At 35.3% G+C, this 17,267-nt stretch overlaps 1 long non-coding RNA gene across 3 annotated transcripts; it reads right to left on the reverse strand.

Annotated features, from left to right (window-relative positions):
- Nucleotides 1-2,156: 2,156 nt before the first annotated feature.
- On the reverse strand, nt 2,157-9,525 carry LOC309507950. Of its 3 annotated transcripts, none has more exons than XR_014209307.1 (6): nt 7,658-9,525; nt 7,302-7,411; nt 7,163-7,206; nt 6,027-6,091; nt 4,339-4,440; nt 2,157-2,553 (listed from the first exon to the last, which is right to left on the reverse strand). It is a non-coding gene; the product is annotated as an uncharacterized lncRNA (long non-coding RNA). The 3 variants fall into 3 exon arrangements; XR_014209309.1 differs by lacking the exon at nt 2,157-2,553 and adding an exon at nt 3,315-4,203; XR_014209308.1 differs by lacking the exon at nt 4,339-4,440 and having other exon boundaries at nt 2,158-2,553.
- Nucleotides 9,526-17,267: the final 7,742 nt, after the last annotated feature.

Here is a 17,267-nt window from a genome sequence, read left to right on the forward strand (position 1 = left end):
GGAGGAGGAAGTAGCAACACACAGCACAGTTCCTGCAGGCTGTGCATCTTTTGCTAACTAGATCAATTTCCTCCATGTCCTCCTGATTGTCTTCAAGGAGCTTCTCCTGAATGCTGCTGTCTGTTACGTAGCGAACTACAACACTGCACTGATCTTTTGAGGTTATATCTTGAGTTGTGTCTATCTGTACAGTGTACATTTCAGCCTGGATTACTTCAGTCGCAATTCTTTCCTTGATGAGTTGCCGGATAGCCTCCACAACTGAACATACAGTAGTTTTGGACATTAATGTCACTAGTGAGCCTCTTCCTTTGCTTGATTGGCTTTTTTGGATGCAGTCTTGAACATGCTGCAGCAAACAGCTGTCATATTTGCTAAGAAGCAGAACAATTTCAAGAAAGTTCCCATGATCCACAGACATGTCTGCTAATGAGTGAGCTGCCTCATTTTTACTTCCACGGTAACTGAGTGCGCGTTTTCCTATCAGTTTTACCACATCAATGACACGCTCTAGGACTTGTCGCCTCTTGCGCACCTGTTCTCGGTGAGCTGACATCATATTTGAATCCAGCAGGTTAGGAATGTCTGCCTTATTTAACCATGAAAGGTAAGCATTCACACATTCTAGATGAATATGTGTGTTTTCATGACTGTTGAGCCTCTGATGTATGTGTCTCCAATCCTTACATCCTTGAATAAAGGCATTTGTGTCTGTCTTTTTAGAAAATGCCATACAAACTGCACAAAATAATGAGGGGTTTTCAGCATCATAACTCACCCATTTTCTTTGGGATCCATCTTTATGGCTGTAGCATTTCTTGACAGATTCCTGTGCATCAGAAGGCTGTTTTGGATGAAACTTGAAAAAAAAATCAAGTGTGGTGAATTTTGGGCGTTCAAAATTATTATATTCATCCTCCTGGATCACCTCTGTCACTGGAGCAGCTGTTGCTCTGCTTGTACTTGCAATAGCAGGTGCAGGTGTAACTGCAGCATCCATTTCTTGGCCTACAGTGTTTGCTGGTGACTGTTCTTCCTCCACTAATTGCTCCTCTTTCTTTTCCTCTTCAGACCGGCTCCCACCCAGCTAGAAATTTTTTGTTCTAAAAATGTTCTAAGAACATTAGCATGTATTGTTCTATAAATGTTTTCAGCGGCTAGTTTTAGTTTTGTTCTCAGAATGTTCTTTTAAAAGTTTGGAGAACATTCTTTAAAAACATTATTAAAATGTTTAGTAGTAACATTCTTTTAACATTATTCTCTAACGTTCTTAGAAAGTTTTCAGCGGCTAGTTTTAGTTTTGTTCCCAGAATGTTCTTTTAAAAGTTTGGAGAACATTCTTTAAAAACATTATTAAAATGTTTAGTAGTAACATTCTTTTAACATTATTCTCTAATTTTCTCAGAACGTTTTCAGCGGCTAGTTTTATTTGTGTTCCCAGAATGTTTTTTTAAATGTTCGGATAACATTTTTTTAAAAACATTATTAAAATGTTTAGTAATAACGTTCTTATAACATTATTCTCTAATGTTCATAGAACGTTTTCAGCGGGTAGTTTTATTTTTGTTCCCAGAATGTTTTTTTAAATGTTTAGAGAACATTTTCTAAAAACATTATTAAAATGTTTAGTAATAACATTCTTATAACATTATTCTCTAACGTTCTTATAATGTTGTAAGCGGATAGTTTTATTTTTGTTCCCAGAATGTTCTTTTAAATGTTCGGATAACATTATTTAAAAACATTATTAAAATGTTTAGGTGTACCATTCTTACAACATTATTCTCTAACGTTCTTAGAAAGTTTTCAGGGGGTGTTTTTATTTTTGTTCCCAGAATGTTCTTTTAAAAGTTCAGATAACATTTTTTTTTACAACATTATAAAAATGTTTAATAATAATATTGTTAGAACATTATTTCTCCTAAAAGGTAGGATAACATTCTCTAAGAACACTCTAAAAATGTTTTGTGATGATGACCTTCTATAAATGTTTAATCATAACATTTTTAGAACATTATCCCTTTATTCTTATAAAGTTTTTAGCAGGAAGTTTTATTTTTATTCTTAGAACATTCTTCTAAAAGTTAGGATAACATTCTCTAAAAATACTCTTAAAAATACTACTTAACATTCTTATAAATTTTTTAGTGGGAAGTTTTATTTTTGTTCCCAAAATGTTCTCTTAAACATAAAAAATGCTTAGCTATAACATTGTTAAAACATACAATTTTATTAATCTCTAAAATAAAACAAAAATCGAACAGGTTTATGAATGGCATTCACATAAATTATTAGAAGTTCTGCGTACAGTAGATGCCCAACATTAAATGAAGAACTCAGTAAAGTCCAATGTGCAATCACACGTCTTGACTGCTGTTTGCTCAGAACGCTCATCATCAGTATTTGGTTGTCTTTGTTCTTGCAGAAAAAGAATAAAGTCATCTGCATTAATAGGTGTTCTACTGTTCTTCTCTTCTTCTTTTTCAGCTGCTATCCCAGTTAGCAGAATTGAGCTCCATTCTCTGTGTGCATGGTAGAGTTTTTCCTCATAGCCTATAAAAGAAGATCATGCAACAGTGTAAACAAAAATAATACAAATACATATTACATATTAAGATCACAAGCAATATTGACTTTGAAAACTTTCAAAATTAGCCAGCCTAATTATTAATCAGAAATTAATTAGATTAGTTTATTTAAAAGTATAAATATGATACCTTATGAGTATCTATTTTGTTTCTGTAATTTAAAACATATACTTAATCCATTATACATGTTAAAGGGATACTCCACTTTTTTTGGAAATAGGCTCATTTTATAACTCCCCCAGAGTTAAACAGTTGAGTTTTACCGTTTTCGAATCCATTCAGCCGAGTTTCTGATATTTAGAAGAATGTCAGTTACCAGACAGTTTCTGGTCTCATTGACTTCCATAGTATATATTTTTTCCTACTATGGAAGTCAATGAGACCAGAAACTGTCTGGTTACTGATATTCTTCCAAATATCAGAAACTCGGCTGAATGGATTCGAAAACGGTAAAACTCAACTGTTTAACTCTGGGGGAGTTATAAAATGAGCCTATTTCCAAAAAAAGTGGAGTATCCCTTTAATAACACAACTAGAGGCTAAATTATTTTAACAAACTACAAACTTGGCTTGAGAAGTGTGAACCTCGAACTCAGGTAGCCTTGAGCACAGCTGCAGCATGTCACAGCACTGCCCACGATGCTTTTGCTCTGATGTAACAGCTCATTTTCATCAGTTATATTGTCTATGGATTGTTACATTTCTTACAGATTTCTGCTTGTTTTAAATCAGATACAGATAAACTAGTACTGCATTTGAGATAGAACAATTTCTAGTGTGATTTAATCATACCTGTGAATCGTCTCTTTGCTATTAGCTAAGCTGTAAGTTTTAGTTACTTCAAAAGCAGAAAGAAAAATATGCTATAACTTCTGTTTCTTATTGAGAAATCACAGGACAGTGTTGACACTAACTTTTTGTGCTCCAGTAGGTTTCTGTGTGCGCACAATCTGCATGTTAAATGTGAGCTACTGTCTGTGCATATGAAAGCTTGTTTCCGCCATGGAATACAATTTTTAAAAAAGGTAATTGCGAATCACAATTCAAACTTTTTTTTCTCAGAAGTGCGAGATATAAACTCGCAATTGGCCGTTTGAAAGTCAGAATCACAGGATAAATTAGTAAAACCTGAGAAAAAAAAGCAATTCTGGCTTATTTTTTTTTGCTGTCGTTTCTATATGAGAACATTAATGCACTTCATCAATACAGCTGCTCTGAGAGTCACTTCAGCAGCATTTTAGCTTCATTTGAGAAAAACTATCATCATATCATAAAACACAGAGAAACTCAAAGGTCTACACGGCAATCCGTCAAATAAAAGTTTGGTTTAACCTTTGAAGAACGTTTTGCTTAAATCATTACATTTTAAATAATTGGTTATAGCAATTTAATTAAACCATTCAAATGGAATCAAGAAAACAAAAAAAAAATTACTTTTGGGAGATGCGAGAGCGAAGTAGTCCAGTGATAATTAACAGGCAGCCATGGTTAATGCAATTTGCAAAGACCCGCCCCCTTTAGTTACTGTTGCTATGTCCAACAAGCCATGGCGCTCTCACGCCACACATCATGTTGTCACGCAATGAAAAATACATTGCGGATCACAGAAAAAACGCTGAAACGTTTAAACGCAGAGACAAGACAGAGCAGGTTACTTTTGATATGAAAGTTGAAACAAAGTCTCAACGTTTAATTTGTGTCATTTTTTTAGAAAAAAATATTTTTGGTAAAATAAAAATGTAAAAAATACCTGTCAATCAAACTCCCTCGAAGGGTGAATTCTGAGGGGAGTAAAAAAGACAGCTCACAATTCTGATATTTTCTTGCAATTGTGTGTTCTTGCCTCACAATTCTGAGAGAAAAAAAACAACTGTAATTTTACTGATGGAAACAGACAGTAAAAAAGTGGACTTCAAAGATTTCTTATTCTGTAGCTCCCTGTGGGATTTTTTTGACAAGTCCATAAAAATGCATCCATCCATGATAAAAGTACTCCACACGGCTCTGGCAGGTTAATAAAGGCGAAAGGTGAAGCGAAGTGATGCGTTTGTGTAAGAAACATATCCATATTTTATATTTTAGGGCTGGGAATCGATTAAAAAAAGTAACTGATTATTTACACAATTTGCTGTAATTAAATGCAATTAATTGCATTTCCCCCAAGCTTGTAATCATCAATATTTAAACTTAGAATAACCTAATTAAACAACAAAAAGGAAAAAAAGGAACAGAAAATAGCCCTGTATTAAAATAATATTAAACATCAATATATCAATATATTATTATTTTCAATAATCAATCAACATAATAAATGTAACAATTTATTATTATAATTTTTTTTTTCTAATTATCAAAATAAAACATAGTCCTACAAAGCTATTATTACAAGAGCATGTGATCAGAGCAGGTAATTTTACCATTGTTGTCAGCATGACTATACCAGCTCAGTAGGGCTATTTCACAGAAGTCTACTACTGAGAAAATTCACGTTATTTGACTTTGCTTTTCCAGTGCGTGATCGGTACATGATTGGAGCGTTTGGGCCGTTAACGACAGAGCAGAACGCGCAGCGCAAACACGGAGCAGAACATTGAGCAAAGAGCTCAATGTTTGCTCAGTGTTGTGTGTGTGTGTCAATGCGCCGACACACACACACGGAATGGAGAGCGCGGAGCGGAAAAGACCCGGTCATGAAAGCTGCGCGAGAATAAAACCTGATCGCCAAACACGGAGGGGCGGGACGGCATATTTTGCAGCCTTTTCCGCAACAGGAAGTCATTAAAATGAGGCAAAAAAAGTGCTGCGTTAATTGCATTTTTTTATAAACTTGTTAAGCATCTCAAATTAATCGCGAAGATTAACGTGTTAATTCCCCCAGCCCTACCATATTTATAATTTTATCGACTTAAATAACTAGCTTCCAGCAGACAGCCATATGCAAGTCAAATTACGCCCAAAGAGTTAGTCAACGCATCGATACGCATATGCGCCTGCAAGGCTACGCATCACTACACTTCGGCCGCCATATGTGTCTATGAGTAGAAAAATGTGTCGTCCCAGTTTTTGATACGCGACGCACCGTTGTATGCAATACTATGCGTTGTTGGTGGGGGCAAAACTGCAAGTTGCTTGCGTCCGACGTGTTGACTATAAAAGGCTCTTGTCGGTGCATGACATAGGAGTAGCATAAGCTTTGATGGCTCTCGCGGTTCAAACAAACAGGGCTAGGCAATAAATTCAAGCTCCTCCCACATTTCTATTTATATTATTCTCTTTAATGATAATTTTTCTAAAAATCTCTGTGGAAAGAAAGTCAGATATAAATCTGGGACAGATATAAATCTGGCACGAGGGAGAAAAAAATAGATCATTTTTATTTTGGAGTGCATTGTGCGTTTAAAATTGACTACGGTTTTATAAAATGCAGTGGATACTTACTAGTGATGGACTTGTTTCTCTGTTGGTGCCTGTTCTGCTCCGTAAACATTGGTCCAATGCTTGATCTTAAGAAAATGTAAAAAGTGTGTTAATGTGTGTTAACAGACTATTGATCTGGGTGACCGTGACATAGGACCATTTTTTATGTTTTCCTTAAGTGTTAGGCTATATAAATCTGGAGAACCCTTACTAACATTAACCATGGTTTTGCAACACTAACTAAATGGTAATAAATTATTGTAATCAATCCACCATAAAAATATTGTTTCTACACTTTACTATAATAAAAACCATGGTTAATTTAGCAAAGGACCCTGGGAACATGTCCTAAAAAGAACAGCTCATCCAAAAAATAGACTCTCTATCGTTATTTACCGGTACTCCATGTTGTTCCAAAACTGTATGAATTTATTTTGTATAACCTTAATTAAGATATCTTGAGAAATGACTTCACTGTTTTTTTTTTTTTTTTTTTTCATAAAATGGGTTCCAATGTTGTTTAATTCCCAACATTCTTGTGTTTCAGAGAAGTAAGTCATACAGGTTTGAAAATAATTTCATTTTGAAAGGACATTTATGTTATGTATAAAGACACAATGTTCTCAGTTCACTCATTGTAAAGCTCCTATGCTGAGGTTTATTTTATTTTATTTTTTCAAAATGTTGCAAGTAAAATGTTCTAATTGTGTTAACTTGTCACATTAGAAGAACGTTTTATGAAGAACATTCAACATCTTATCTCTCAATGATATCCTCAAAACATTTCCCTAATGTGACAGAGAGAATGTTCTTCTTTTGTTATCATGAAACATTGGGACAATGTTATATTGAGATCATTGTACAACTTTAACTTTAGCAACATTCCCAAAATATGCTCAAAATGTTGCAAGTAGAATGTTCTTTTGTTATCATGAAACATTGGGAACATTTGTTTCCATAAAATGGGAACAGTCATACAGGTTTGAAAATAATTTCATTTTGAAAGGACATTTATGTTTGGGTCAGCTAGGCCCATAAAAACTCATATCAAGAAGACAGGTACAATTTTGACTGGAGGGTTTGGACCAGTGTGCCTTTGAGCAGAGTTTACATGTTCTGCCTCTATTTCACGTGTATTTTACTATGACAATACTCACCGCAACTGAAGATCATGTGGCTGGATAATTTATTCCCAAAATTCCTGGATAATGGGAAACACACACATACAGCAATATTATTAGCTATTTGTATTTACTTACTAAAAGAGACATAAAAAGCTTGCAAATTTTTACTCACCAGCTCAAAAACATATTATGATGATGACTCATCATTTTGACGGTAACGTTAGGCCGATATCCCGCGATCATTCAAAAGCCTAGTTTTCATAGTGTGGTTCGAGTTCCTCTCTGTATAAAGACACAATGTTCTCAGTTCACTCATTGTAAAGCTCAGACTATGCTGAGGTTTATTTTTATTTATTTTTATCAAAAACTAACTTAGCTGACAATATTTAGCCTAACGTTACACATGCAGCCTGAAACATTGACATAATATCGATATTGCTCTAGTCGCATTTAAAATTAGCTTCTCAATTTAACACACTATATTTTGATGTAGCAGAATGTATTTTTATATAAAATAAAGTTATTTACCTTCCGCAGATTGCAATATGTCCGTTACACGTAGGCTACGTTGTTAAAATTCGTTGTCCATTTACATCCCGCAACTCACTCAAAATAAAAATGTAACAGTACGATGCAAAATAATCCATGTTTTAAACAATGTAAAAGCCACAGAACCGAAGGAGGCTAGTACTGAAGATCCTCCCGAGTAGCAGCAGCGCGCACACACACACACTCTCACTCTAACAGACGAATATTCAAACTTCAAACTTGACCAGTAAAAGGCGCGCATAGCTGCCATTGGCCAGATTCCTGGATGACAGTCTGAATAGCCAATCATGCTCAAAACAACTCGAAGAGACAGCCAATAATGTGGTAACATTGCAATTACAGGAAAAGATTACATGTTTCAAAAGAAAGAATATGAAAAAAATGTGCACGGCTATTTATTTAGTTGTATTTGTAAGCTGGCTGTTATATTTAATCAATTGGTTAAATGGTGTCTTCATTGCAGTGCATGATAAAAAAAAAATAAACTTACAATAACATATAAATAATAATAATAAATTACACAAATAATATATACCATGTATAACAACATATATTTACCACTGCTCTGCCAAACAGCAATTTAAAAGAGCAAACATATTATATATTAAACAGAGCAAACATTGCATATGTAGGCTATTCATATACAATTCTGTATACCTACCTACATGAAAAACTAATGGATTGGTATCATGGTAACATTAGAGTTACATTCATGTGACCCATAATGATCCTTTTGCACTTTAACAAAATATTGACCTTTCCTTTAGAAACACTCTTATGCCTAATAATGTCAACTTGCTTTTCACCCTGTGTGGCACAGTTACACAACCTGTTGGTTTAGGGTAAATCCTCTGTCCAACACAACACTTTGGTAACATTGGCATAATTCTATACAAGTTGCAACATATTCCCCGGGTTTCACAGGCAAGGTTTAAGCCTGTAGTCCCAGACTAAAATGCACGTTTGAGCTGTTTTACCTGAAAGCAACTTGCACTGACATATCTTAAAATATGTCGGTGCCATTATTTTGTCTCAAGATGCACACCAGTAATGTTTCTTTTTCTTTTTTCTAAGGCACATTTTTAAAAGCTAATTAAATGCACTAAGGCCTAATCCTGGCTTAATCTAAACTCTGTGAAACCGGGTCTGGGTTAGAAATTAAGGGTTAAGGTTAACCCTAACCCTAACCCTTGTCTACAGACTTTTATTTAACAGCATGGATACTCCAAGGTGTTGACTGCAGTGGTTAGGCCTTTAGCGTTGATACAGGACGAATAACTTCTTACTGTGACAGTCTGTAATGTATTTTAGCAAAGAGTGTTTGTATGGATTGTCCCTAATTAAGCTAGAGCTATTGGTGCATTCAAGCCATGTCATAAAGATCGTATTTACAAGTTGAACGCCACCACAATGATGAGAATATGAGTAGGAAGCTCAGGATTTTCTTTAACCCTGATCTTGAAGAGTTAGGGGTGTGTCAGTGGGAAACATTGTGGGATACCACTATACTTAGGTATTTAGCAGTGACAATGAAGTAAGCTAATGCCTGCACAAAATATGATAGCATTAATATGTAACAGTATAATATGTGATGATAAAGTTTACAGTGGCTTCATTAATTTAAAACATTAAACAAAATTGTAAAACCTCATGAATACAAACTTCCCAGGAGGACTTAAACGCACCATATGTTCCATCGTGAACCCTGTTGGTCTGCTGTCTGACCAGCAAGCTCAATTTAACAATAATTGTGTAGTTTGATTGCTAAATGTTACATTTAAAATGTTCTAGTTTTGTTAACACGTCACATTACAAGAATTTTTTTAAAAAACACTCATCATCTCAGGTCTCAGTGATATACTCAAAACATTTTACGAACGTTGATTTGATAATCTTCCTCCTCTGTTATTATGGAACATTGTGCCAATGTTTTACTGAGAACATTATATAATCTGTTATCTCAACAACATCCTCAAAACATCCTCAAAATGTTGCAATTAAAATGTTCTAATTGTGTTAACACATAACATTACAAGAACGTTTTATAAAGAACATTCAACATCTCATCTCTCAATGATATCCTCAAAACATTTTCCTAATGTGACAGAGAGAATGTTCTTCTTTTGTTATGACAAAACATTGGGACAATGTTATATTGAGATCATTGTACAAACTTTAACTTTAACAACATTCCCAAAATATCCTCAAAATGTTGCTAGTAGAATGTTCTTCTTTTGTTATCATGAAACATTGGGACAATGTTATATTGAGATCATTGTACAAACTTTAACTTTAGCAACATTCCCAAAATATGCTCAAAATGTTGCAAGTAAAATGTTCTAATTGTGTTAACTCGTCACATTAGAAGAACATTTTATAAAGAACAATAAACGACTCATCTCTCAATGATATCCTCAAAACATTCTACAAATGTGACAGAGAGAACGTTCTTCTTTTGTTATCATGAAACATTAAGACAACGTTATTTTGAGATCATTGTACAAACTTTAACTTAAACAACATTCCCAAAATATGCTCAAAATGTTGCAAATAAAATGTTCTAATAGTGTTAACTCGTCACATTAAAAGAACGTTTTATAAAGAACAATAAACATCTCATCTCTCAATGATATCCTCAAAACATTTTCCTAATGTGACAGAGAGAATGTTCTTCTTTTGGTTTTATGAAACATTGGGACAATGTTATATTGAGATCATTGTACAAACTTTAACTTTAATAACATTCCCAAAATATGCTCAAAATGTTGCAAGTAGAATGCTCTTCTTTTGTTATCATGAAACATTGGGACAATGTTATTTTAAGATCATTGTCCAAACTTTAACTTTAACAACATTCCCAAAATATGCTCAAAATGTTGCAAGTAAAATGTTCTAATTGTGTTAACTCGTCACATTAGAAGAACGTTTTATGAAGAACATTCAACATCTCATCTCTCAATGATATCCTCAAAACATTTTCCTAACGTGACAGAGAGAACGTTCTTCTTTTGTTATGACAAAACATTAAGACAACGTTATTTTGAGATCATTGTACAAACTTTAACATTAACAACATTCCCAAAATATGCTCAAAATGTTGCAAGTAAAATGTTCTAATAGTGTTAACTCGTCACATTAAAATAACGTTTTATAAAGAACATTCAACCTCTCATCTCTCAATGATATCCTCAAAACATTTTCCTAATGTGACAGAGAGAATGTTCCTCTTTTGTTTTTATGAAACATTGGGACAATGTTATATTGAGATCATTGTACAAACTTTAACTTTAACAACATTCCCAAAATATCCTCAAAATGTTGCAAGTAGAATGTTCTTCTTTTGTTATCATGAAACATTGGGACAATGTTATATTGAGATCATTGTACAAACTTTAACTTTAACAACATTCCCAAAATATGCTCAAAATGTTGCAAGTAAAATGTTCTAATAGTGTTAACTCGTCACATTAGAAGAACGTTTTATAAAGAACATTCAACATCTCATCTCTCAATGATATCCTCAAAACATTTTCCTAATGTGACAGAGAGAATGTTCCTCTTTTGTTTTTATGAAACATTGGGACAATGTTATTTTGAGATCATTGTACAAACTTTAACTTTAACAACATTCCCAAAATATGCTCAAAATGTTGCAAATAAAATGTTATAATTTTGTTAACTCGTCACATTAAAATAACGTTTTATAAAGAACATTCAACATCTCATCTCTCAATGATATCCTCAAAACGTTTTCCTAACGTGACAGAGAGAACGTTCTTCTTTCGTTATAATGAAACATAGGGACAATGATATTTTGAGATCATAGTACAAATTGTTATTTCAGAAACATTCCCAAAACTTTGAATGTTGCAGTTAAAATGTTATATCTTAGTTTTCATATAACGTTATAGGAACATTTTTTTAAATGAGAAAACATCCTTAAAATGTTCGGTAAACATTACATTCAAATGTTTTCTTTAGAACATTAACCAAACTTGTAGGGAATGTTAGCGAAAGTTCTGAGAACGTTCCCTGCTAGCTGGGCACTCTCGTCTGGCACCATGTCACCTTCACTCATGCTGCTAGCGGCAACAGCTGCAGAGCAGCTAGGAGTCCCACCGGGCTCATTGCTGGGCACAGGCTTTTTAGCAAATAACTCCACAATATTGGCGCTTTTCCCACTTTCAGCCCATAAAGCCTTACGCTTCTTCTCTCTCTTTTTTTTCTGCTCCACCCTTTTCTACTCGCCGTTTTCTTATTCCTCGATCCATTTTCTTTCACTCCGTGTTGTTGATATGCTCTAATTACCCATCATTCACTTGTCATTATCTATCATCTCATCAGGTCAATGATCGCGAGAAATTCCACTGACTAAAAACATTCAAAATACCTTATAAATAGAGAGATTACATACATTTCCTTCACAGGAAAAATAGAAATAAAAAAACATTATTATTATTTAGTTCATAGGGCTATTATTTTTCAGAGATAGGCCGTGGTGATTGTTTGTTTGCTTTTTTCCTTGTTTTTTTGTGGCCGCCTGCAGCTCCGCTTAATTTATTATTATTTTATTCATATTTACATTTACATTTACATTTATGCATTTGGCAGACGCTTTTATCCAAAGCGACTTACATTGCATTCAAGGTACACATTTTTACATTTTGTCAGTTCATATACTTAGTCTGTTGATTTGCGACGGCCTATTGTTGCAGACACTCCGCTTTATTTATTTATTTAGCCTTTTTATATGGTTGTGATAGTGCCGAGCGAGCCGCTGGCTGTGCTGCCGGTTGCGGGTGGCCAATCCGCCAAAAGGCGGCCGCATCTCCGCTTTATTTATTTATTTAGCCTTTTTATATGGTTGTGCGCCACAAGTTGTGATGAGCGGCGAGCGAGCCGCTGGTGGTACTGCCGCTCGCAATGTCTATCTGCACGCTGTTGTTGTTTCGTTCAAACATTATGGACCATGGCAAGCAGACTTTGGATAAAAAAGGAGAACTAAAACAAGAATCATTATCAGCGCGGTGTTTTCGAGATGCCGAGAGCTCCCATGGACAGTATATAAACGAGAGCTCCACGTCCGAGACTTCGACAACTCCTACATGTACTTTATTAAACAGATGAGCACATTTACATAAAACTAATCAATGTTATATAGTTCAACAATGATAAAATGTTAGAATATGATCTGTATGTTATTCTAATGTTGATCTAGCTAGCTTACTGCTAATCTCATACAGACAAACTAACGTTAACACATACATTTCAACACATTCAAATGCAGTTTAGAGTGATAGTGTAATGTTAGACCAAGTGAAACAGCGCTGCGTTACCTCACAAGTTTAATTTGTCTAATAAACTGACCTGTGAGTAGTAATTCTGCGTGTAGTTCGGTAGAATGAAATGTCCATATTCCTTTTATATCCGTGTGACTTGCGTCGCGTGTGGAGCTGATAGCTGTCTCTTAGCAATCCCGACCTGCTTCATATCACAGTCATGATAAAAGCATCAATGTATTCAGTCATCCATAAACATTATTAGATCGGTCGGCTTGACGTTGACGACAAAATCCATAATTCTTAGCAAATGTTGCGTCATCAAACTACGCCTTTGTTATTGTAAATAGGTTAGCGACCCCTAGTGGAGAAAAAATCCCATACTGTACGTTGAAGAAAACACATGCAAATAGAAAAACACCTGCAAATCAAGAAAACATCTTTATCAGTTTCACAACACACATGTGCTCCAAATACTCACAACACAACCAAATACAGAAACGCGCTGCAAATAGGACAGAACACAACGGAAATGTTTCCGGGGAACCCAATAAGTGATGGACCCTGGGGACGTGCTTACAGCTGTCTACTTTTCAAGCGGGAAGGAAGTCGACCGGAAGTTGAAGCCGGCCGCGTGCCACCATCTTGTAGCAGAACTTCACCTGCTGTTAGCATCCCATTGACTCCCATTCATTTTGGCGTCACTTTGACAGCGAATAACTTTACATCTGAGGCGTTTGAAGACTCCATTTGTCCATTGTTTATTTCTAAAGAAACACGACAATGTATAAAATGCTCCATTACCTTGTAGCTTATGTTATGGCCCCGTAGAAGCAGTTTTTGTAAAAGTAGGCTAACGATTGCGTCATAACCACGCGACTCTCTGTCACACAGTAGAGAGATTACCGTATGGATGGGAGGAGAAGCTCGCGGGCAATCGGGGGGACGTGGAGGCAAAATGACAAAATAATTAATCAGAATACCTAGCAAAAGTTTCTCCTGCTCCAAGCTCATGGACACCTCCTACTCACACTCTCCGTCTCTGCGAGATTCGGAAGGGAATGATTCAGATTTCTCTTGGCACAGCTACTAGAAGACAGACGGGTTGCTCACGTGGTGCGTGTAACTCTTTGCTCGGTTTGAGTCTGCGCGTCAGGAAAGGAAGTGCTAAGAAATCGCTAAAAATGGGCTTCACTTGTCTCAATTGAGACTCTGAAGTGATGGGGTGTTCCGGGCAAGATGGCGTGTTGATTAGTCACTCGCTTTAGAGTCGGAAGAAAAATTGTCCCAAATTTTGATTACGTGCTTATTAAAGACACTCTAATATAAAAAATTCAATGAAGTATGATCAAACCAGCGAGACTGAATTTTAAAGACGGGGTCAGTGAAAGAAAGCCAGCAGCGATGAGTGTTAAGGAAGCAAAGACTCAAGAGCAATCTGATCACGATTACACTATGGAAGTTAGCACAATCAGCAAAAGAAAAGACAATGTTCCAACAACTCCGAGCAAGATTCCAGCCGGGAAGAAGTGCAAAACTTCTTTAAAAGAAGCTGAGGTTTCTAACTTGGCTATATTGGAAGCCATTCAAAGTTTGGAAAAGAACTTTAATGAGCAACTGTCGCAACTTCGAGAGCAAGCTAAACAAACGAGCACCATGGTTGCCAGCCTTGCTAAAGCTGTGCAATTCAATGCAGAAGAAGTTAAGGAATGCAAAGGGAAAATCAATGAGCTGGAAAGATGCAACGATCGTCTGTCCAAAGAAAATGTCGAGCTTAAAGAAAGAATTCGAGAGCAGGAGAGATACAAGATGAGATGGTGTCTGAAATTGAGAGGTTTATCGGAAAGAAAAGACGAAAACGTTAGAGCAGACGTCATTCAACTCTTCAGTGAGATCGCCCCCGACATGGAACGGCAGCAGCTCGAAGAAGCAGTCGACATTGTTCACAGAGTCGGTCGTAAAGAAGATAACAGGAGTAGACACGTAGTTGTCTTATTTGTGCGGAGATTTGTCAAGGAGGAGTTGTGGCGTCGATGCAAAGATTCCCGGGTGTGCAGAGAGAAAGGCGTCCGTCTCGCCGAGATGCTACCGCGAGAGGACAGGGAGGCAAGGGAGAAACTGTGGCCGCAGATTGAGCAGGCTCGTCGGGATGGAAAGCGTGCTTATTTCCGTGGGCCGCACGGATACATTGAGGGTCGACGAATTGGTTAATCGTAGAAAGGTTTGATCTACTTACACTAGATGGAAAAGAAGTGTGTTAAAAGGACAAGGGACTCTTTTTGTATTTGCGAAAAAGCGTAAATAAGCTTTGAAACAAGTTCTTACAAGTTTTTTTGTTTGTTTTGTTTTTCTCTCGTTTTAGTTATCTTCATTATCTCTAGCAATGTTCAATTGTTCAGTCACGTTTGCTTCGTTAAATGCGAGGGGTCTAAAAGATTTGGTTAAACGAAAGGCATTATTTTTATTTTGCAAAGGGCGAAAACCACAATGTCTATTATTACAAGAAACTCATTCTTCACTAGAGGATGTTAAGTTTTGGTCGAACCAATGGGGGGACCGAATATTGTTTAGTCATGGGACTAACAAGTCTGCTGGTGTTGCAGTTTGCTTTAATAGGTTTCCAGGTGATATAATTGCATACAGGACAGATAGTCAAGGGCACTGGCTGGTGGTGGTCTTGAAAATGGATGGTTATTTTTTCATATTAACTAATGTATATGGTCATAGAATGTTTACCCAAAATAAACACATGCTTGAAGATGTTGGAAAAACTTTATCAGAGCTTAAAACAATTTATCCAACAGATTTTATTATAATGGGAGGTGACTGGAATATGGCACCTGATGAATGGGAAGATAGATGGCCCACTAAATTTGATAGTCACCACTTTAATCATATAATTGGGGATTTTATGAATAATAACCATCTAATAGACATTTGGAGAAGTTTAAATTCAGGAGTTAAACAATACTCCTGGTTTAAACCGAATAACACATGTAAATCCAGGATTGACTACTGGCTCGTTGATCAATCGCTTAAAGATTTTGTCTCAGATATCTTGATTTCCAAAGCCCCACTAACGGATCATTGCATTGTAGAAATTAAATTAAATCCAGTTGATAAAATAAAGAAAAATAAAGGTTACTGGAAATTTAACTCCGGTCTGTTAAAAAATAAAGATTATTGCACAAAGATAAAAGAATTAATAATTGAAATTGAAAATAATGAGAATATAGAGAGTTTTTGCAATAAATGGGAATTTGTAAAGTATAGAATTCGAGAATGTTCCATTAAGGTTAGCAAGGAGATTGCCAAAGAAAAAAGAAAAGAAGAAATGAATTTGTTTCAGGAAATTAGTAAATGCTGTGAAAAGACTGAATTAAACAGTGAAGATAGAAGAAAATTATTGATATTGCAAACTAAATTAGACGATATGTTTAGCAAAAGAGCTCAAGGTGCTTATGTGAGATCACGAGCAAAGTGGATAGAGGAAGGAGAAAAGAACACCTCTTATTTTTGTAATTTAGAGAAGAGAAGACAGGAAAGCAAGGCAATATCATGTTTACTGATAAATGAAGTTGAGTGTAAGGACAATAAAACCATGGAAAATGCAGTGTTTACATTTTATAAGAATCTTTACACCTCTGCATATTCCAAAATAGATTCTTCCAATTTTTTTAATGAAATTAAGGACTTCATACCCAAGATTGATGTTTCGTTTAGAGAATTCTGTGAATCTGATTTAACAATAGAAGAACTGGATGGCGTAAGCATGAAATTGTCTTTAAATAAATCTCCAGGTACCGACGGGCTCACTGCTGAATTTTATAGATTTTTTTGGAAAGAAATCAGACATTTATTATTTAAGGCAATTCAAGAATGCATAGAGAAGAATGAATTAATGACAAGCATGAAGCAAGGTCTAATAATACTTATTCCTAAACATGGCAAAGACAAAAGAATTTTAGATAATTTAAGACCGATTACACTTCTTAACATTGATTATAAGTTATTATCCGGAATCATTGCAGCTAGAATGAAAAGAGGCCTTCCTCAGATAATAAATGAAACTCAGTCTGGCTTCCTTGCTGGAAGATCTATACATAATAACATACGGTTGGTACTAGATTTGATAGATTACAGTCATACATTTATAGAAAAGGGTTTTATTGTATTTTTAGATTTTTACAAAGCCTTTGATTCAGTTGAACACCCCTTTATTTTAGAAACTCTAAATCATTTTGGTTTTGGACAGAAATTCTCAAATCTAATTCGTCTACTTTATAACGATATTAATAGCTGTGTATCTC

The sequence above is a fragment of the Leuciscus leuciscus genome (assembly GCF_965113295.1).
Source record: "Leuciscus leuciscus genome assembly, chromosome: 10".
In the NCBI taxonomy this organism is placed as follows: domain Eukaryota; kingdom Metazoa; phylum Chordata; class Actinopteri; order Cypriniformes; family Leuciscidae; genus Leuciscus; species Leuciscus leuciscus.